At 37.8% G+C, this 23,532-nt stretch overlaps 1 protein-coding gene across 5 annotated transcripts in view; it reads left to right on the top strand.

The window, feature by feature from the left end:
• Positions 1–23,532, top strand: part of LOC127467540 (uncharacterized) — a 284,446-nt gene that overhangs the window by 48,839 nt on the left and 212,075 nt on the right. For 2 of the 5 annotated variants that reach the window (XR_007903162.1, XM_051779615.1), the window contains exon 1: positions 4,852–5,203. The exons of 2 other annotated variants lie outside the window; for them this stretch is intronic. The gene's annotated coding sequence lies outside the window, so the exon portion shown is untranslated. Of the gene's footprint in view, positions 1–4,821; positions 5,204–23,532 lie in introns of those variants that run through there. One more of the 5 variants, XM_051779618.1, reaches the window with a different exon arrangement.

The following is a 23,532-nucleotide window of genomic DNA, read 5'->3' as shown; positions in this document are numbered from 1 at the left end:
TCTGGAGACCTGGCTATCAATTACCAGAATTTTCATTTGCTTTTTTGATCTTTTTTTTCCCCTTCTCAGATTCCTCCTATAAAATCTGTAACAGTTCTCTCTTAGCATCTACCGGACTAAGATATTTGCAAAGTCCAAGCAATAAAACTTCCAATATTCATCACACTGAAAAGAAAAAGATTAGAAACTACACCCCCAAACTTCTTCAAGTGTCTTTTAAATACAACTAAAGAAATTAATTGGCTGGTGTTTAGGATGAGGTAGGTGAGGGGTGAGAGGAAGCAGGGACTGACATTGTTTGGTTGCATCTGGTGGGCAACATCCCAGAGCTACCACACTACAGCAAAGAACTCACATTTTTTTACCATGTTCTCAATGCCAGCATTTTATTAATTAGTTTTTAAAGTTTTTACTCGGCTTTACATTGGAATTTGCATCTTTTTTTTTGAAACAAATTTATCTTTAAGTTAGAACACAGCATTTATTAATAGCAGGAAATTCCAAGTAATCATATTGTGTCACTTTCCCCTACTACTTTTTATTGCACCTAGATGTTGATTTTTGTGAACTGTACCTTTTCTACCCTAATCAATCTTGTTTCTCTTTTGTACTTTTGCCTGAAGAGTTCTGGTGTTTAGAATTAACTTTGTTCTCAGTCCTTTTCCATTTTGTGTACGATTATGCACCTAATTAAAGGTAATTGTTTCCTTGTTCCTACAGCATCAGCCAAGCAAGCAGATCTCAGCTACATCTGAGGGATATGGGAAAACTCCATCCTACAAAAAGTGCAGCAAATACTTTGGTAATTTAGTATTTCATTGTTCTGTAGCTGTCACAAACATACCCTAGATGTGCTTTACCTGCTTCACTAAGCTGTGGAAATCAGGGAAACCTGTCTATTCTGAGTCAAGGAATAGTAAGCATGAATGTTATAACGCTGCCACTAAGGTTGTCAATCAGGTGGGTTTTTTTTTAATCAAGGCTTTAACATTTATTAGCTTTGTATTAGCTTTTCTCTTAGGTTTTATTTGTAATTAAGAATAAAGTGCATGATTTTACTGATTTACTGCAACTTTTTCAAACTTCAGAATTCCAGGAATGAATTTTTATGTTTTTTGTTGGACTCAGAGAAGGTATTTTAACTTGGCCTAATCGTGGCAAAGTGCCAGTTTTCATTAATTAAGTTCGTAATTGTGGAGCAGGAGTGAGAACAGTTTACAGAGGCGGAGCAGGAGAAGAACTTTAAGTAGCACTGCATGGCGAATGAGATGCACAGCTTCCATTATCAACAGGGGCTGCATGTCTAATCCACCAGACTCGGCACTGCAGAAAATGTTCCCTGGGATGTCAGGTGTTAAGGGGAAGAATGGGCCTCTCACGTTCTTTGCACTTACAAGCCGGCTGTAACCTTTTGACTCTCTCTCTCTTTCTCTTCTTGAGTTTTGTTTCCTGAAAGGAAAAGGGGGTGGGGGAACTCAGGGGAAGAAGGCTTAAAGAGTGGAAGATCTGTTTCAAAGTACTGTAGTGTATTTGCAAGCTTTTTTTTTTTTTTTTTCTCCTGGAATTAGTTTTGTTTTATTTCTTAAAGAAGCAGTTGCTTTTAATGCAGTGTTTACAGCACGACTTAAGATATGAATGTCTTGCTGAGTACCACTGTCAACACTATAAACTTTACAGATGTGATTCTGCTGCAAGTGTTTTGCACATAGCTTTTTTGTCTTTCTAACTAAAATGAATATAATCTCATTTAAGAGTATAACTGAGGAGGAGAGCTAGTTCTGTGAATAAATGTTACAGGTGTTGCTTTTTATATGGACCACTGTTATGCAGAAGAACAAACCCCACATAACAAGAAATCCCTTTTATTCTCAGAGGATTCCTTAACGTAGCATGATCATGTATTGATCACATTGAACTTGGATGTATTCCAAGCCTGAAGATCTGCATATGCAAAGAAAAGACTTTGTATAATACTTACACATTTCATCTTCTTGCTACCTCTGAGTTAGTAAGTGTGAAAATACCTTGGTGCAAGGAGTGGAGCATTTTCTTCTTAATATGAAAGATCATGCAACAGATAAGGGAGAAAAGAGGTGGCTAATTAAGGTAGACCTCTCCAAAATTCATTACTTTTGAGGAAAAAGAGCAGAACGTGGAAAAATATATGAAAACTTACATCACCCTTCCTTGAAATAGTCTGTTCTGGGCTGATCCATATTAGAATGTAAAAATGGAAACACTGAGGTGGTGTTTACTTCCATTAATTAAAAAGAATCTTGCTCATAGCACAGCACCCTGAGAATGTTAAAGGAGTTTTATGTATTCCTGGCTCCCATCTTTGGTTTGAGGACCTCGTTCTGCTTCAACCTTTGTGTCTTTTTTTGTTATTTTGATTATTTTGAAATGGCTCACATTGCCTTTGCATGGCTGAAATGTGGCAGCGATGGAGTGGTGCCAATGGAGGGGTAATTTTACAGCCAGCAATCAGGAAAAGGAAGAGTCCTTAGCCAGGGGACTCAACAGTGCCAGGAGGAGCCATTATTCTATTATTATTTCCAGTGTGGAAGCATTGTTTTAAGTTACATTAAAAACATCCTTTAAATTTCTTTGTTATTTGTGTTGTAAATTTTCCGTATCAACCTTTCCAAATGAAAGGTGTGTGAATGTGTAACTAAGTGGACTGCTTGAGATGCATCTTGCTTTAGAAATTGTAGGTTAAAGGGAAACCTGAAATCAGTGGTAATTCCTCTGTTTTAGCCTGGAAGTTCACAGAGATTGGCCAAAGATGGAGTGAGTTCTCCATTTCTTAACACTTGCTGGGACCAACACTCCAGACAGCCTGTCTCCTGACAAGCACTGTCCTCCCATATTTTTCCTATTATTAGGGACTCAAACCCCTTATGATTTAAGGGTCCAACTCTATGTAAGCTTTCCAGGAACCTTACATTTAGAGGGCTAAAAGAGAGAGAATGAAGCCTATATTGTTATTCATGTGCATGGCTTTGTATTTACCTCCTGGAGATTGGTGTATGTTGAAGCCTATGATGGATTTGAATGATGTTTCAGAAGGTTTGATATAGGTAGTTTCCTTGTGTTCAGTTACTCAGAAGTCCAGTGTCAGCAAATATTTTATATTCATTACTGCTTTAATTCTACTATGTAGAGCATGTGTTGTGAACCAGTATTGAAGGGATCCATTTATTGAATATTATTTTCATCATCCCTTTTTTATTGATAGATTTTGAGGAGGTGAAGGCAAGTGATATTTGGCATAAATGCAAAACTTGAAATAATGTCTCCCAAATCATTTGGGCCACTTGAGACACAAATGGGAACAGAATCCAAATATCCTAAATTCCAATCCAGCATCTTAATCCTGAGCCCATTTTTTCTCATTCAAAATTAAAGTGTCCTTGATTATTATTTCTACTGCCAGGGCTTTCCAAGGATTTAAATGTGACCTAATTTATTAAATGCTGTCTTATGTGCAAGACAGAAATAAAATCCTTACCCCGGGGCACTTACTCAGTGTCCCTGATCCTGCAATCTGATCTCTTGAATGAATGTCTGAACTAACACAGACCATGCTGCCTGTTCAGAGCGTTTCACTGGGATTTTAACGGAGAATGAACATGTAGATTGCAGGTTGTCTACACCAACCCCAATGAATTTCAGTACATTGCTGCTGCTTTCTTGCATGGTTACGTGTTTCCCTGAGTCCTCTACGAGCTTTTGTGCAGCGGTTGCTCAGTTACTTTCAGTAGACGGTGAAGTTTGGGCTGAACTGTTTTTTCAGCTACGTATTAGCCTTGATCTGTGGCACCACTTAAAGATGCTTTGCGATGCACCTTGAGATTAAAGTGCATCGCCCCTGCGGTGCATTGATCTCATCTGGCCCAGAAAGGGGTTGTCATAGATCTGCTTTTGAAATCAGGACTCCCTCATGGGTTTTTCCAAGGCATCATCTCCATGTCATTGGGTTGGCAGGATATGAAGCTGAGGGTCTTTTTGAAGTTTTCCTTCACACCAAGGGGTGTATACTTGTTGTGTGGGAATTGTGGTAAATTACACCCTCGTCTCCCTGTGTGTTCAGTGCAGGATAACTTAATGCAGTGTTCAAATATTCTGGACCTTTTTAAAAAGTAAATTGTTTGATTTGCTATGTTGGAGTATTAAAATGAAGAATGGAATCTGAATGCTGAGAACTCATTTCTTGCAGAGGACTGAAATACCTGGGCTGAACTTCATGAATAAATTAAACAGTCCTATAAACATCTATTCCTTTGTAGCTACAGACAATAGTCTTATTTTAAGGAACATGATCATGTGCTTCATCAAAAATCACTCATGCTGATATTATTTAGTTTTTGTATAATTGTAAAGCAAATATCATTTTGAAGTCTGCTTGTGTATCTCACATTTAAATCTTTTTTTTTTTTTAAAGTACAAAAAAGTTAGTTTTCTGCATCAGATGATTTGTTATTGGAAAAACAAAGTAACATTTCTTTACTCAAAACTCTTCTTCCAGCAAAACTGCGGAACGTGGAAAATATTTTCCAGCTTTCAGAGTTTATTTGATTTTGAACACTTTTGGTTATGTAAGTTTTAATAAGTAGCTTTGGTGTACCCCTAAAGGCACACCCCACACACTTATGTTGTGTGACCTAGGGTCACAAGTAATGGCTGCAAGCTAATTGATTGAGAAAGGCTTGTCTGACTGGGCCCCTTTGAGTCCTCCCTTTACATTCCTAAATTTCTGTAAAGGAGGCACTGGCAGCTTTGCCTGGAGAGAGGAGGGGTTGGGGGAAAGGGAGGAAGTTTCTCAGTTTCTGATTATGCGCAGAGTTTCCTTGTACCGAGCTTATGTTCTCCACCCACTACTTAGTAAGAACTCCTTAACAACTTAAAGCTTTATCCCTGTGAGTACCAGAAAAGTGATCTGAGTATTTATTGAGCAGGGAGAACAAACTGCTTGCTCCAGTCAGGGAGAAAGCTTATGGAAATGATATTAGACCTTCAGCAAAGTGCACAGCTGCATCATACAGAAGCTGAGACTCAAACTGACAGGCAAATAAGCCAGATCACGGAAGGGGCCTCTGTGTGGCAGCTCTGAGCTACCAAGTGTTGGACAACTAGGCAAAAAGTGCAATGGAACAGGGCAGAAAATAGCACACTAACTTCAGGCAACTGTTGCTTTTTCATGGTGAGTCCAGATTTGAAATGTTGTTTGAAATGTAGCTCTTTTTGTTGTTTCTAAAAACCCTTCCGTTTTACCACAGCAATCCTTTTGTGAAGCTCATTGTGTTAGAGATTATTTGTCCGGATGTGCAGTTCAGTTCTGACCGATACAGAAATGTACAGGGATAGCCCTTTCCTTGCTGCTTGCTCTCTCTTTTGCCTTTGCTTGCTTCAGGAGGCAGGTCCCGTTTCCAAAAGCTGGCTGCATGGCTCCTAATTTGGAAAGAAGGAGTTTTGCAGCCAGCACTTGGTGTGCAGCTGCATGTAGGTGAATGAGTGAACATAATTTCTATGCAGAGTTTTCTGCATTTTGAGCTTTGTGGCACCTCTCCATTGCTCCTTATTTCTCTGCCTTATCTTGAGAATGTATGGCACGGTCACTATGAAAAGAGCTTTGTGTTTGAATTCCTGGTGAGTCGAAGGGTCAGGGCCTATGAGTTATCTGCCTGCCAGCAAGACTCATTGCTGTGTCCCTTTATTTTTCAAGCTGAAATAGAAAAAACATGTGTCCTCATCCCTTTTCTATAAACGTATTTTGAATTCAGGTTTTACATGCTGTTTGTGTGTGCTTTGTTCTTTTGACAAACTTCGGGTTTGGGGGGAAGCCAGTTTTATTCTCTCCATATTTATTTTATTTGCTCAAGCTTTCCTGCAGCTTTTTTACATTCCTTTGTTGTGATGCACATAATTTTTTTTCTTAAAACAACATTCAGTTATTTTGATTTCTGCTAAGAGAAAAAGGATTGATACTTGGATACATATTTCCAAAAATACCAGAGAACTGTCTAAATTTTAGGTAAGTTGCACAATTATGCAGAAGCTAAGACTTCTATAACATTTGACTCACTTAAGGAGGGAGACACAATGCTTCTGGATAAGTTCTTGAACAGATTGTGTTGGATACCCTAGTCACTTAGTGTATTGGTAATAAATATCATCTGAGCTATAATGTAATTTCAGTTACTGACTTACTTTGAAAAAGCTACTTTATTAGCACAGCAACAGAATTAAACATTGCATGTTGACAGTAACATTAGAAATATGTTTGCAAAAACTGCTGAGTGGAGGAAATTTGGAGTAATAAATCATCAAGGCATGTCAGAGTTACTCTGTGTGTGATGTTTTAAGATGTCTGTAATTTAGAGGAGAAATGAGTCTGGTTTTCCTCCAGCAGAAGTGTGATTCTGTAGAAAATTATTTTCATCATATATTTCATTAAATAAATAGTTTTCTTAAAAAAAAAAAAAGAAAAGTAGCCAAAGTCGGTGCAAGAAAAATCTTAGGAGCTAAAGGGAAAAGGCTCACTTGATAGAATAATTCTAATATGCAATATAAAAAGTTGGTCAGATGAACTCTACGCACAAGGTATATTACTATCATGTCTTGACCAGTCTTTTTAAGTTTGTCTGCTCACCTGAAACTTGCTAACATTTAGCACAGTGCCTGTTTAAAAAAATAAGATGATGCTTCAGATCTAAGTTGATCTCACGTTGCCGTCCCTTTCAAGTGCAGAAGTTCGTGTTGTTCACCTCTTGTGTCCTTTCTTATTTGCCAGTTTGAGATCTTGAGTTTACCCATCAATTCTGAAAATGGTTTTAAAAATAAGGGGGGGAAATTTTGTCAAAGAAAGCTGAATACAGATTTGAATGTGATGCTGCAATGTACAGTGATCTAAATGGACCTCATTCTTCATGTTTTCTTATTGTGAATTGAATTTCTGCATATTTTGACTTAGGCTAAACATTAGACTTTCTACAAGAAAATTATTGACTGTGTTCTTAGCTTAGTTAAGGGTGTGCTTTTCTTTTAAGAGTTTCAGGGTTCACTTTGAGGGAAAGAAATATGTCCTCTTAAGTAACATAAATGTGATTTCCTTCTTGGCTATACTGTGATGGAGGAATCCCTGCTGAAGTGTTCTTTACACCTTTAAAAACTGAAAGTAAAAGAAACTTTGAGGAGATGGTCTCCTCCCAGCTTTGATGGCCTGGAGAGCTGGGTATCCATCCACCTCCTGGTGGTCACAAGGCACTTGGGGAGCAGGGGCTGGTGGGTGCTCACATGTGGCCACCTCCATAGGCACACGAGCAGAGGATCAATCCTTTCTGTGCTGTTGGATTTCCATTGGTAAAATAATGCACCACTGGTGTTGTGACACCAGATTAGAGGGTTATGAAACATTTCTTCATGCTCTGATGATCAGCCTGATGAAGGGGAAAAGGTTTAATGAGGAGGAGAAGAATTTACTGAGGATTTTATGCCTATATCTGTTATTAAAAGGAGAATATCTACTCCTAGTAGCTGTGTTCTGTGATTCACAGAATCCCTGCAATAATGATGTGAATGATGATTAAATGTAGTGTTCTTACTGACCATCTGAGGGATGACACAACTTAGTGTGACTGGCAGGAAGCTTAAACATCAATAGTATATCTCCAAATACTACTATTCTCTCTTAGAGAAAGTCAAAGAATCATGATCTCAAACTAAAATATTTATACTGTCTTTTTTAATTCTCTCTGGCACCAGTTAGAGAAAAAAAAAAAAGTAGTCTTGAAAAGGTTAAAACACTATTGCTTTATAGTGTTAATTTTTTTGAAAAGTTTGTATTTAACATTTTTAGTGTTTTTCAAGGAGTAACTGGGTTTATTTTGTGAATTACAAAGTGATTTTGGAGGTTCACTTTTGGATTTGTTCTGTTGTTCTGTGTGGAAGAAGAAAAACTTTTATTTACCAGCCCTGTTCCTTTTATTGACCCATTCCTTAACAGAAACAGGTCTTCATGACCCCTATGGGTACCTTTACTGTCACATGAGAAATCATGGAAATTCAAGACTAACAATTGATTTTTCTTTCAAAGAATGGCAGTAGTTTATGCTGTCATGACAAGGTGATGTCTATAACAAGAGAGGAAGGAAAACTGACAGGTATACGAGAATTGTAGAATTCATGGAGTCAGTGGATCACAGTGATAAGATGAATTTAAAGTTTAAACCCAAACCCTATGTTATATCCTAGTAATTTTGAAAAAAAAATATTTTTAAAAGAATTTAAAAAAAAAACAAGGACAAAGAAAAGTTTCTTTCATCTTCTCAGCTACAACTCATGATCACATGGAATATGATCTTTGGGAGACCCAGATTAACTTTCAGTTCGTTTTTACTTTCCAACAACATATTCAAACCATCAGCAGAAGACTATCCCAAAAGGTGATGATGAAGGTGACAGAAGAACAGATAAAAGGAGAAACATTTTTCTCCTGAGGTTATTTAAGTGATTATAATATGTGGATAGAAGAAAATGAACACAGAGAAAAAGCAGAAGTAATCACAGATGAAGATAGGGGCAGTAATAAGAGAGGCAGGAACTGGAAAAGCAAACCAGAGGAGATCTAAAAGTAAAAGAATATTGCATGAGAGAGGACTAAAATGGTCTGTCAGGCACTGAGATGAGCCTGTGCCTTGGGAATTGTCAACTGACATGCTGTCTTTCTTCTGGTTTGTTCAGAAGCATTTCCACTGCTGGCAGTCAGTTTTATACCTGAAGTTATAAATTCATCCAAGAAAATAGGTTGTTCTTTCCAAAAGTATGATCACAGCATTTCAGAGAGGAGAATGTTAGATGGAACCTTTCTTTTCCACCTAACATCCTCTTATATTTACTTATATTACTCTGTCTAGTAGTGAAGGTGGAGGTTAGGATGGATGGTTACATGTGATATATCTGGTTGTTTTTTGGTTTAAGTTCCTTTTCTCAACTCCAGCAAGATTCCAGTAACTTTAAAAATTCTTGTAAAACCCTTTGGAAGGTCATTGGGCAATTCTGATTCTTGGATCTGAGAGAGATGCAAGCCATTTGGAACATGAAACATCAGAAAATAGAAAACATGAAATCTGTGAAGGACAAGAGAAATGGCAATGGACTTTCCTCTACCTCTCCTCTGGCCACCCACTTTAAATTCATTTCATCACCCATGGCTTTATTCAGGACTCTGTCAAAGGTCCTCCTGACTTTGGTAGGCGTTTGGTGAGGTCAATGGGTGAGTTCAAAACTGTGTTCATGATAATTTTCAATGTATGAATGTGGAACCCATAACATTTTAAGGTTCCTCAATATTCTACTGAAAATGACCAGAGTAATACACTACAGTGCTATCTGCAGTTTCTGAGATACCTACCTCTTCATTATAGAAATGTTTGGTGATTCAAGCAATAACTAGATGAGTTTTCCAATTCTGGTATTACCTTTAAAACACAAAGACTCTGATAGTATTCATTATGTAATCCCAGTTTATTTAGCAATATGATAGAAATAGGTAAGAAATACAACTTGAAGTACTGCAAAAAGCACCCTGTTCTCCCTCTTTTAAGCCATTTTGAGTGACAGTATCCCATTTGTATTACCAGCTCTCCACATCTCTTAATCCAAGAAACGTTCCATGGACCATAAATGTCCTGTGAAAGACTTGCAGGCCCTGTAATTGGTTCCATTTTGAACAGTGCACATTGATTGGTGTTAAATGATAAAGATAAATTAAAGAAGTACATGTCCCATCACTGTTGGCAATTTTCATTATTTTCAAAAAGCAGCACCAGCTAAAGACATCCTTCAAGAATAGTCCTTTGTGGCAGAGCTTGTTGAAGCTATCCCAGTGCTCTTTTGCCGCTTCTCCCTCTTCCCTGCTGCCCCTGTAAGGGTGTACAACCTTGGAAAGCTACTCAGAGGAATGGATCAGAATTGACTCTGGTTAAAATAGTGTTGAAAATGAGGATTTGGTTTTGGTGTATGTTTTATAAGTTATTCATGATTCTGACCTGGTTGTCACTGAGCATCTGTTATTTCAGCCTGTCTGTAATAAATACCTGAAATAAAAATCTGTGCCTTTAATAAGGAGAGTAAGTTATAAATGATGAAAATGGAGGAGAAAGTGATCAGTGCAGAACTTTGTTCAGAAAAATATACAAAATGGGACACAGCAACATGACAGACAGAATCAGTCTGTGTTGAAAATACGTTAGAATTTATCATATGGAAATCAGAGTGTGCTCTCTATTGGCCCCATAAAGCTTCTTTCAAGCTCTGGCTGGAAATTCACAAGGGAAGTTTTTTCCAGAAGTACCCAGGGTAGTACCCAGCTATCCTTCCACTGACAGCAATGAGAATTACATGAGTATTAGGCAAAAACTGTAAAAATTAATGCTAAAGAAAAGTCGGATTCTTCAAATTCTTTCCTTTGTGTTTTTGTTTGTTTGTTTTTTTTTTCATTTACAATCTAGTGCCAATCTCTGGAATAAAAACAAGAAATTTGGCAGGATCTGACATCTTAATCATGTTTTAAGTTACATCAAACCATTTGCTTTCCATCACTTTGCTGTTCTTTTAACTGTATTTTTGGCCTGAAATTTTTCATTGTGTAGTCCCAAACCACAGGTGATTCTTTTTTGTTGTTTGTTTTCCTTTCTTTCTTTTTTTTGTTAAAGGAAGCGTGTTAAAATTATTTTAAGCAGCAGAAGTAGGAATACATTATATTTCTCCTGTTAAAAATGAAGTAAACAAAACCAACTCAACAAAAGTCTTTGAACAACAACCCTTGAAACAATGTGATCAACAGGTAGTTTGTGGACTACTTTCAAGGGTCTGACGTAAAAATAAATATAAGTTGTTATATACTGGAGATGTTAAATCATAGCTACTTATTACATGTCTTTTGGCAGTAGGTGTTAGGGTACTTACTGTGTTTTTTTTATTTGCTATGAGGATCCTATTACAAATTGGGCATCCCATGTGGATAGCACTGTCCTGTCCTTAGAGACTGCAATGCTGAAAGTGCTTGGTGTGAGCACCTATCCAAGGTTAACTTAGCTGGGTGCTGAGAAGTGAAAACACAGGAAGCAAGAATGCCATCTTGGAGCAACTCACATGGAGAAGGAATGAACCCTCTCTCCATCTTCCACATTCTTCAAGTATTATTAATACTCAGTTTTGATGTAGATTGTTCATTTTAATGCTGCTGTTGGCTCTCTTTCCCAGAAATGTTTGTTTTCAGTACTGAATCAGAAGAATCACAATCAGTTTTTGCTATAGTTTTTCACAAAAAGAAGGGATGTCACTATGAAGCCTTCTGAGTGCGCAGGGCTGGCTCAAGTTTCATATGGGCATTGCAATATATATTCATATGGAGAATAATACAGGGAGATGCTTTCTTTTTTTTTTTTTTTTTTCCCTGAAGGCTTCCTAGACTGTAATTGTGTTAATTGAAATGAAGATGGGCTGGGTTTTTTTCCCCTCTTTATATGCTGCCCTATATACATAATTACAGTAGTTCAATAACTTCTGCATCTCTCCCAACATTACAACCAGGTGATTGACAACAGTACTGTGACTCATAACTCAGCTCTGGCAGGACAGACAGTGGGCATCTCCTCTGTCTTACCTCAAAGTTACTGCTGTTTTATGGTTTTTTTCTTTTATTCAGCCACTTATATTCAAAAATCTGTTATTTTAAATAGCATCATGCCATATACTGCTAGATTATGGAGTATAGACAGATTTATTTTTGGCATATCAGCAAGTCACAGCAAATATAGCTTCTGAATTGCTTTTTTGAATAGAAATATATAATATTCTATAGAAAACCTCTGAACTGAACCAATATTTAATTATTCTGGTTAATATTTATGTATTAGGGAACAGCATGATAGTGACACACAGAATCCTGACTTTATTCTATCTATTCCATCTTTTATTTTATATTATTTAGACTTCAGCTCTGACAGTTTTGGTGGGGGGTTTTTGATGGCATGCTTTATTTTATGTATCGAATCCACTACTCTTTTGCTTAAAATTTGACCAAAACTGCCTCCCTTCCAACATGCATCTTTCTGAACAAAACCCAAAAAAAGACTGTGAGCAAAAGCAATGCATGACAGTGTATAGGCAAATAGATTTATTTAGAGGATAAGAAGTTTACCTACACTTAAATTTTTTTATATTATCTATTAAACCAAATGATGCTGTTACTTTAAATAGAGGGTTTTTTTGTGCTTCAGTCTTCTCAGAGATAAATTGAAATTAGTAAAATGTTTTATACATGGTCTGATATTGTGACTTAAAGAACTCTCTGGTTATTGGGGATGGACTCTGAAAGGGAAAATGTGTCAGCAGTTTTTTTGACCTGACCAAAACTGAAATATCAAAAACTTTACATGGAAACTTGACTTTTTACCTACCTTGAGCTACATATGGTATCTATGTAAAAATCAGACTGATTTTCATGTGGAGGAGTCTATTCTTAAGACAGTCCAGCTACGAACTGTTGGAAAGAACTTCCAGTTTTAGACATTGACATGGTTAAACACTTTCATTTTAGTTTAAATAATTTGAAAAGGTAACTATTTTATGGGAATTTAGTAACAGGAATGTAGTACACAGTGCCATTGTGTCCGTCTCTGTCATCCTGGGTTTATTTGGAGTTTACTACAGAATTAAGAATTTCTGAAAGTTTCAATCTACATCTGGATTTAGAAATGTCGAGGTATCATCTAGCTTCTTTGTAGCTTTGGGCAAATCACTTAAAGCATGTAATTTCTTACTGCTAAAATATTTTTAGTATTTCTACTTATTTTATAAATTAAGGTGTTCCTTTTTATCTCTAAGTACATTAACTTGATAATATCTATCTAGAGAGTTTTTTGGTATTTTTTTCTTGTTGGTTTTTAACTTTGCAAGTCTATTTATCTATGCTCTATGAGTAATTATTTACATCTGGTTGGATGCATTTGTAGGTGATCTTTGGTATGTCTGAAGTCAGGAAGTGAAAGTCTTCTATTTTGAAGTGTGAAGTATGGTGCATGTCACACTTAAAGTAAGATGCTGGATTCCTGCTGGATTGGAAGCAGAGTCACTCATCACAGTTCCTAAAAATGGATGTTAGATCTTAGAATCTATTAAAAAAACCCAAACAACCCAAACTGTGGCCTGGCATATGACAGGGCTGGTGAATTGTCACATTACCAACAGTATTAATCTTAAATATTTGTTGTTACTCTCACTAAGAAAGTGAGACTGCTGCTAAGGTTTGTATGTTTTTCTTTGTTCTTTCCTTTTTTTCATGGGTTTTTGAACCCTTTCATCTCTCTCAGTTAAGTTTGAAAAGCTAAATTCTCAATGAATATCATGTTTTATGAAAATCCATGTCTGTATGGAGGGAAAAAAACCCAGATCAGTGCCAATTTTGAGGAAGAGGCAGGCAGAACATAGCTGTTATACATTCTGTTTGGCAGTGGCTCAGTGGCCAAAAAAGATGTGTGCAGTCCCAGACTCTTCACAGCACAGTTTCTCCTGCCAGGTGATAGTGTAATAAACAATGTGGAGAGACGTGGCCATTTGCAGTGAGAAGAAAGAATGTGGAGATGCAGAGCAAAGAGCATAAATCTGAAGGAAAGCAGGTTTCGTTCAATCTGGTGCTTACAGGACACCTTGGGTTTGCTATTGCAAAAGAATAAAGGACCAAATGCCAGAAGATCTTAAAAGGATGTAAATTGCTTGCTATAGGCAAACAAGAACATCTTGTTTGCTGGTTTTTTTTCTATTTACTGAGCATTTCATCCTACATGGAAAATATTACATACTATTTCAGTCATCACAAGCTGCACTGAACACAAGATTTGTACTAATCTTTCATATGAGATGGGCCAACTGCAGTTAAGTTCTGTATAAATAGTAAGATGGGGATGCTGAGATACAAAATATGATAATAAAAGTTAAGTTGGAGGAAACCTACTTTTTCCAACTGTGAATTAAGCCAGAACTCGTTTCTTTACTTGGCTCTGTTGAAGTCAGCACAGACATGTTTAGATGAGGATAAAATCTTGATTTTTCAAGTGCTTCAGTATTTTCTATTTGTTTACATTTAAAATGCCTATGTATTCCATCTTACCTTGGACAAATTGCCTGCTTCTGTAAACTTGGGTTGAGTCTTTTCTAAAGATGAGAATTATAATACAGAAAATATTAACGATTTCCTGTTTCTCTTATTTGAATAATATTTTTGAAGAACACTAATTCTCAGCCAAACAAGGTTCATCAATGGATATGCATCACCACTGTCTTTTATGATTTTATTGATTATGTAGATATGGTTTTCTAAAATGCTGGAGCTTGTGTAAGATAATTTTCCTTCTCCTAAAGTCATTCAAGATAAGGGAAAACACCAACTCATTTTCATTAGTATGCTTTTGTTTTACAAGCTGAGTGAGTGCCAGATGATGATCAGCAGCAATCACTAGTTTATTTATTAGAGGAAAGTAGAAAGGTTTCACATTTGAATATCAGTTGCCTTTTATGGGCTGCTTTAGAAAGGTACTACTTCTAAATATTCTCCTGGGCATTTTTCAAGAAATGGGAATGCTACCACTAGCAAGAGAAAAATCTTAATGATTCAGGTCACCTGAAGTCCATCCAGCAACAACTTTTGGATGGAATTTGCAGCTGAATTAAAAAAGTTACTAGCAACTAGGATTTGTCCTTTGAAATGCTGGATAACAGATGTATTTAGCCACAGTTGCCCTTCTCCAATATCTGCAGTACTTACAAGCTCAGTGCTCAGGACACAAGTCTCTTCCTCTCTTCAGGGCATTTAGGGATGGAGGTAAGTCCTTAGAGCAATATTCCCTTCTTACAGCTGGTAAAGCAGACCATAAAGGCTACCGTGGGAATGGCCTATGAAGGTCTCTCCGTGGCTCCTTTTTGTGCATTTCTGTACACCCTTTTTGGTGGGTAAATCATGGGGATTCTCTGAAGGAAAAGATTCCTCGTACATGCAATAGCACATTACTGCTTCCAAGCAAGTGGTTCTCTTCCCTTTCATGGCTCTCCCATTTCATGTCCGCTCAGTAACCAGGGACCAGACCAGTAGTGCACTTTTCCTTTTAGCAGCATGTTGTGATGTTAGAACTTCCTGAAAAACCATGTGTTTCATATGGTTTTTATATTTTAATCACATTTTTTTAGAGTGCTTCCAGATGTAAGCACATATTTGGTTACAGTTTACTGCACATGCTTACACACTGATAAACTGGTAAGGCCTGCATTCAACAGCCTGGAAATCCATATGTGACTTTGTATGTGACTTCAAATGCTCTGTTTTGGGATGCTGGAAGTCAATGGGTTGAGGTTGCTGGTTTTCTCAGAGGTGTTCAGCAACAGTTAGTGCAATAATTACAGTGGCTTAGTAATGTGAAAAGTCCTATTGCAAGAGAAAATGCTTTCCCTTTTCTTTCCTCTTCCATGACTCAGGCATCTACTCATGCTTCAGTTGGCTCTTGCCAAAGACAGACGAAGCACCCAGGCAATCAGAGAGGCTGGTTATGTGCTTAGGAGTTCCATATACCCGTGTAGGAGCACACAAAGCAAAACGAATGTGTTCTGGGCTCAGGAAATCCTCATGCAAGTGCGCTGTGCGTGCAAATACAGGAGGTAAAATTACTTCATTAATTTTCCTTTTTATATCTTCTGTGATTGGCAAACTCGTGTCTGTTCGCAACATCCCTTCACCAGAGATCCCTTGCTGCTTTCCTACCAGGGAGTCCTGGGCACGAGGAATACCCCTAAGGAAAGCAGGCCACAGGAAAAGGAAGAGATGAGTTTCCCATGTTGGCACAGTAAAAGGCTCAGTCCTACTTGTGCTTCACCCATTTTTCCTTTCCAAGCAGGAATCTTGAGCAAGATAAAGCACCAGCAGTTCCCTTTTTGCTGATTCAAGTTTTGTGGTAGCTCAAGCAGACCTCTATGGAAAGCTGAAAAATGTAAAGCAGGTCTATGTAGCACCTCTTGAGCGTGAGTGGTGGGAGGGAGATGGGGTGTGGGGTTGGAGTTCTTTGGGTGTCCTAAAAAAGAGGAAAGCCATGAGATAGGTACCTAACGGCCACAGAATAGGCTTTGTGTAAGAAGTGGAGGCTTTGGGACAGATAGAAATTCTCAGAACTTCATATGATGAAAAGACCAAGGACTAGGAAGCTTCTCACAAAGATAAAATCGGAGTATTTTGTAAAGGCTTAGTGAGTGAAAGCTGAGAAAAAGAATCTTAACTCGAAATATATATTCATAGTCAACCATAAACTGGGATAATCAGGAACAGACTGATGCTGTAGGCTGCTCAGGTCATGCCATGCAGGGCCATTTGTCGGTAGCTTGAGGGAAATCTTAAAAAAAACCCACAAGGTTTGTGTGAGAGATGCACAGAAACATCCATAATTTAACTGAATAACTTCAAACGTGGTAAGGAAAGCTCAGTGTTGGCTTAAAGGCTGCATGCTGCTCGAGTTTTAAAAAAGAAGATTTTATTTAGTTCACTTGGGACATCTCAAATGTTGATAAACTGGAGAGATCTGTGCCAGTACTTCTGTCAAATGGTGACTGAGAAAAACATGTACAACAGAAATGTACTGTGCAATGAATCAAGTAACACAGTTTCTATTCAGAACACAGCCCTGTGGGTAGATTATATGGAGTAATTTTAGCCCCCTTAGAAGTGTGTTGCTAGAATTACTCTATAAAGAGCAGAAATAGCAGAAGTCTGGTAATTACAGATGCTGAATTAAAAAAAAAATGGAGCAAAAATATTTATTGCAATGAGATTGAAACACTTAAAATCTTTTCAGTTAGTCTCACATTAGCCTTTGTGCACCAGTGGCATTTAAATTAAAACCAGTATGTTTCCATAAATAGAAAAGTTGGTTTTGATGAAGGCAGAATTTGTGATTAAAACAGCCTCCATTTGAAATCCCTGATTGCATCTATAAAGCAACTCCTTTGAACAGTATCCTGCTGGCATGCTGTTGATGACAATAAAGCTAAATATAAGTACAGAGAGATATCTGCAAATGTGTGTGTCCAGCTATATATTTATATATGTCACTGACCAACTGGAAGCAATTGGGAAACTCGACTTGTCTAATTCAAATGCAGACGTGATCTTATGATCCCTTTCCCCCAAATCTGGTCAAACAGAGATATCTGAAGTTCCTTGTGTGGGAAAGAAGCAAGTGCCCACTCTACCCCACCTGTTATGAGTAGATTATAAATGCAACACTGCCACAGTACACACGCTTGTGTGAAGACCTGCACACAAGTGCTGAGAATAGACATCTTGTAAGATATGTGGGCTGACACAGGCTGGACACCAATGGGTATAAATCTAAAATTTTAATGGGAGGTTATTTTTTAACCTTATTTAACTTTTTTTTTTTTGGCTATTTCTTGTAAGTAGTATGTCTTAGAGTCATTATTTCACAATATCTGCCTTGAAAAAGGTGACACTACTGTTATATTTTATTATATATTTATTAATTGCTTTTTATTATATACTTATTCATATAACTAAGATTAGGATGGTTTTGATCCATTAAATCACTCCTGCTGTATCTGTTTTTTTTAAATTCTACAGTGAGGAAGTAAAGTTGATTAGTTTACATGTGCACTGCTAAGGCAATCTTCCATTAAAATACTTGTAATAAGGAAGAAACCATTGCTTGTATGAAACTTCATCTTTTTTAAAGGTGAATGGTGGTAAAGTAACAAAGACAAATGTAAACTATAAGTCTGAATGCATCACTGATGTTGCCTACTTGTTTAGTATGTATTTAGAGAAACCTAAAAGGTCCCCCCGTCAGTACTTTCAGTCAGTTGTAGCTGATGGCAAGATCTGTAAGTCTTTTTTTTCCAGATTTTTTTTCATTATTCTGCTTTCTCTATGTTTTACCATATCTTATTGTGTATTCATATAGAGCATGAATTTGATAGAATACATAGAGAACTTATTATTCTATAAAGGGGCAATATTTATCCTGAGAAAGTAGGTATTTACTATTGCTTATCTAGTATATTTTTAAGCATGTTAATATTTTCTATAATACTGAGCTAGGAAGAAAAGCAAAGAATTTTTGTGACCTTTTATTTTTTTTACTCCAAATAGTAATAATTTTTTAAATCTTTAATACTTCAGTTAATAAGCAATATAATTTTTTTTGCAAGTGACTTACTGATTGCAGCAAATGTCTAAAAATTCTCTTACATCAACGTTACTACAGATGTAGAGCACATAGGAAAACTGTGCTGAAAGACCTGCACTAGGAATCACTGGATCCCTTAATGCAGATCTGTCTTATGCAAGGAACTTATAAAGGTGGAGTTGGCAACTTGGAGGGTGCATTGAAGTTTTAAAGCCCTGAGGTCATGATATTGGATAAAAATCTTTATTTTCATTTAAAAGAAAAGAAAAAAAAAATGTATAGTCCAGATTGTTATAGAAAGAAATGTAAACCATGACTTTAGCATGAATTCAAATAAGCATTAGAAGGTAAGTTTAAAAGTACACCATGTTTTTAATTTATTTCAAAGTCCTAATATCACAATCCTTTCAAGTCTTACCTTGATTTTGTACATGCCAGAGTTTTACCTTCTGTAGAGGCATATGATATGTATGTGTGTGTATATATATCTCTGAAAGCAAGAGATCATCTCAAAATGTCGTCTGGTTTCTCTGGTCCTTGCTAGCTGAAGGCAGTGAACACGTGACAAATGGAGCAGAAATCAGAGAGCAGAAAATGGTAATTGGCAATTTAATCAATAGCTAGACCACAGTGTAAATATCTGTTGATATTTGTGGTGTCTGGGATAACAGGAGGAAGGAGTTAGTGCTGCTTCTGCTTTGTAATGCTTTAGCAATGCTTGTAGCCATAAACCTGCCTTAAAACACCAATTAAACAGGGTTTATGACTGCTTTGTGTTACTGGAGTGATGTAATAGAGCAACACGTACCAATGAAACCAACCTGTTGTTTTGCCGTCTTTAAAATAACAAACCTGAATAACATAAAGTAATCTGAGTGCCTTGTGTCTAAAAGCAACGGATGGTCCTCTCCCTCCCTATGAATTAAGAAGTTATTTGAGTTAACTGGTAGGTTATAGGCTGTTAGGCCCGTAGTATCAATTTGAATACCTAGCAGCTGGAGCATGTAGATGCTGGAGACTCGGGATGAGAAATGCAGAACAGCTGGGAAAGGCCTTGGGCTGGCAAGGAAAGGAGGCAACAGCTGGAGGGTATAAACATCAGGGACCTGACAGGGAAGATTTAGATGAGGAGAAAACCTTCAACTAGGAACAGGATTGTGAAGCTTTACCTTGGTGGTAGGTGCTCCACACAGAGATTTTCCCCCAAAATTTTTATTTGGTCACTCTTAAGTCTTCTTCTTCTACCTCTTTTCCACATCTGTATATATCAGTCTCAACTGGGTAGTGTATGCCACATTTTATATGTCATAATTTTACTATATATGTTATTATTTTCCATTCTGTTAATTTAAAATATAAAAATTAAAAAGATATCTTTAATGAGTAACTCATCAACATCGAACTACATCATATTAAGAACCAGTATTGCTATGAACAGTACTTTTCAACTGTGATTTCTCATTAGTGCTTTTAAGACTATTTTTCAAAGTCTATTGAATTGCATAAGCCTAAGTATATGATATCATATATATATTGTTATGTGCTTGTAGACTAAAAAGAAAAAGCAGAACAAAAAAAGTGAGATCATTCAGGTTAACATTCTTTGTGAAATGAATTCCTCTTGAAATATGATTTTCAGAATGCAAGCTCCAATCTTGATTTAAAAGGGTCAAGGACAGAGAACATGCTACTGTGTTCCAGTGGCAAAGTACTCATCCCTGTGTATCTGCATCATATATATAAATATGATCTGAACTTGACTGCTGGAACTTGTTTGTAGTGCTGTCTGTTACCTCTAAAAACCTCCTGTCAAAACTGATTTAGCCAGTGATCCATTCAGACATAATTTTCATAGGATAAATGAAGCTGCATTACCAAGTTTCTTCCAGTCCTTTACTTATGAGGCTCTTCAGTGAGTTTCTTGAATTGTGCACATCAGACATTGATATAGCCTTCCAACACTAGATGCTTGAGTGCCAAGTATACAGTTAATCCCAGTTCTTCAGTCCTATTCAGGCTTCTTCCGCAGAGGCCTCCGGGGATGTGTTTTTCCCTTCGGCCCTGACAGCACATGGGGAGCTCATGTTCGGCGGAGTCATGTCCACTCTTAGTGCCAGGTCTTTTAAGAAATGTTGCCCTCAGCATAAACTCTCTCACTCTGCCAAGAGAACCCTACTCTCTTGTTTAATTTATAGATATATAAATTGGTTCTCAGTGTGAAGTGACTTGCCCAGAGGCTCACAGTGGCAGGCCCTGGGAGGAGCAATCAAACTCCTAAATATCATACTATGTCCTTGCCAATGGACTATCAATTTACTTGTTTCTTTCCCTGTAATTTATGTATGACTGAATATTTGCCTTTTTTTTCCCTGCGTGGACTGAGGCTATACATGCTCTTTCTTTTAGATTTGGTCTAGTTTCATCTGTTAACATGGTATAGTTTAGGGTTGCAAGGTGATAATGCTATTTTTCTAATCATGTTTATTATTATTACTATAAAATGTTATTTATAGGGTTAATTATTTCCTGTAGTTGTGTGATGAATAAAATATTCATCTCAAGTACATTGTGAAATTTCTCCCATGTTATTTAACTTAAGATTAAATTTCTTTCATTGCTGCCGAGCCCTGTTCAGGGTGGTACTCTTTCTGTGCTTCCTCTGGAGAGCTGATATCATGCTGGTTTGGAATATTCATTAGTTGCCCAACCCTTTTTCCAGAGATAACTCTGGTTATGACCATTTCAAATGCTTCTGCTTTTAAAAAGTACATTATGATATTATTTATTTCAAGAAAAAGGGGATTGAACCTGAAATCTCCTTCATAGACTCTTCATACAGAGCAGGAAGAGGAGAGCCCCATCTTCTTGGAATGGATTAACATTACCAGCATGACACCCTTGCACTGAGGGCAGAAGCTATTGTTTCCCTTCCCAGGTGTAAGAAAACTATTCCCTAGTGCTAAGTAGAAGGGTAGGACTTTTTTGGTTTTTTGGTTTTTTTTCCTAATCACTCTGCGTTTAAAAGCTCCTATTTGAATGGAGCAAGTGTTTTACTGGGGAAAAAAAAAACCTAAACCAAAATAACTTGATTCCTTAGGATATCAAATTGTATGTGAAAATGGAAATGAATCCAAAGAAAAGCTGAACTAACTTGATATTGATAGGTATTTTTAACAATTCCTTGAACAGTTGTTCACCTTCCTGGAAATGAAGGAGGCATCTCTTATTATTTTTAGTTGTCGCTTTCTCTTGAAGCCCTTTGCTAGAGCAGTTGTTTGGTGTGGGTTGTAGAGGTTGCAGGTCTGCAGTCAGGCACAGCCCTGCTGGGTCCTACCAAAGGGCCAGGCAGTGAGTGTGGAGAGCGGTGAGAGTTGTGCCTGCCTGGCACCACGGCAGTGTGGTGTACTGATGTTGGCAGTGACTCCCTGTTCCTGGTCTGTTCCTGGTCACCTGGCATCCATGATGGCCTCTGAGGTCTCCTGTTGCTGGTGGGGCAGAATTGTTGCATGCTGTTATGCACTGTCTGGAAGCAGGAGGGTTGAAACTTCACCAGGACTACTTGTTTGCGCCATGAAGGAGGTTATGGGCATGGTGAGAGGGGGGGGGAGCTGCTATGCTGAGGGGAATCAGGCAGTACAGACAAGACTCCAGGGATGTAAGGGGGTGTAAGGCTCCTGGGCCACCCTGCCATGCTCTGGAGCATTGTGACATGGATGCTCATCACCTGGAGTTTGGATTGTTCACTCTGGTTCCGCCAGGTGGTGACTGATGGGGCCAGTGGAGAGGTGGCAGTGCTCTCTTGGAGCTAAGGCACATACCATGCTGGGTCTGGGGGACCCTGGGGCCAGGTTCAGCACAGGCTGCTGCACCCCTGTGCTACATTCCCTCTGAGGGTTCCAGGCTTTGAGGGGTGGCACAAGGCACCCCCAGCCTTGTGATCAGGATCTGGCCTGCAGTGCTCTGGGCCAGACCATAAATACCTTCAGCAGCCTCAGTGGTGCCCAGAGGGGGTCACAGACCGTGCTGGTTCTGCTTGGCCACAATGCAGGGAGCAGGAATGGGACGTTCTCCCTCTTCCCCCTGCAATGCAGGGGCCTCCCCCCACCCTGCATGCCCCTGCTCTGACCTGGACCCTTCTCAGAGAGGGAACACAATGATCCCCCCACAAGGTATTTTAGGAAGAGCAAGACCAGCAGACAGACTCTTCCTCTTGTAAAATATCTCAGTTGCTGGGCTGGCTGGTGTGAAATGATGTCTTGTGGCAGTTCTTGAGCTCAAGAGCAGATGGTATCTATGTGCTACACTGTAAGTGCAGCAGAAGCACTTGGAGGATTAAAATGATGACTCATTGGAGCAAAGCAGGACAGGGAGATGAACACTAGAAAGAGATGGCATTAGTCAATACGAAGTTGTTGGCTTTTTGGAGGCATGCAAAACATGTATTTTATGCTACTTGGAAGTGGTAAGTTCTCAAAGTTGTAAACCTGCTGGCCATACTATATATTAAACTAAATAAAAGACAAAAAGACAACAAAGGCAACCTCTATTTTTTATTTTCTTTTTTTTGGTTTGTTTTGGTGGGGTGGTTGTTGTTGTTGTTTTGGGTTTTTTTTTTTAATCTTATGTTTTGCTTTTCATCTACCAGGTAATGAGTCCCTATGAAATTAAAAAAACAATCCTTGTCTGGCTTGGGTAAATAGAAAGATTGGCTTGCCTTTAAGTGATTGATTACTTTTAAATTACTGTGAAAGCTCCTTTTAAATAGGTCAATATAAGTGACAAAGTAAGCAAAGCTACTCCTGTCCCCCTTTTTGTTGGAGGTAGCCTTAAAATTTTCAGCATACATTTATGGTGTGGAACTTAAGATAACACACCTCTAACATGATTCCTAAGTGATACAGTTGCTGTGAATGAGGTAGAGGTGACACATGTAAGGATGTTTAAGGACTTTTCCAGTTTTTCTTTTAGATACAATTTTGTAGGAGGTTGTAACTTCTGTGAAGCTCAGAAGCTGAAGTATTTTGTGCTTTAGAAGGTGGATTTTTGTTATTGGGTTTGTTTGTCTTGGATTTTTTGGATTTTGTTTTTATTTGGTTTTAGGGACGAAAGTGTATTATAATTATAGCATCTCTGATTTGGAGACAAGGGAGAAAAATACTTTAATATTTTTTTCGGGTTTTTTACTTGCCTTTTTTAAACTTTCTGTGACCAAAACAGCCACAGAAATGAATCAATTTTGGCAGGGAATTCTTTAACAGGTCGTGATGAGACTCGGTTTTATTTTCAT

Source organism: Manacus candei, unplaced genomic scaffold (assembly GCF_025592945.1).
Source record: "Manacus candei isolate 608988 ecotype Guabito, Panama unplaced genomic scaffold, ASM2559294v1 h1tg000014l, whole genome shotgun sequence".
NCBI lineage: Eukaryota > Metazoa > Chordata > Aves > Passeriformes > Pipridae > Manacus > Manacus candei.
The sequence above is the reverse complement of the archived record's forward strand: the minus strand, read 5'-3'. Positions and strand labels throughout refer to the sequence as shown.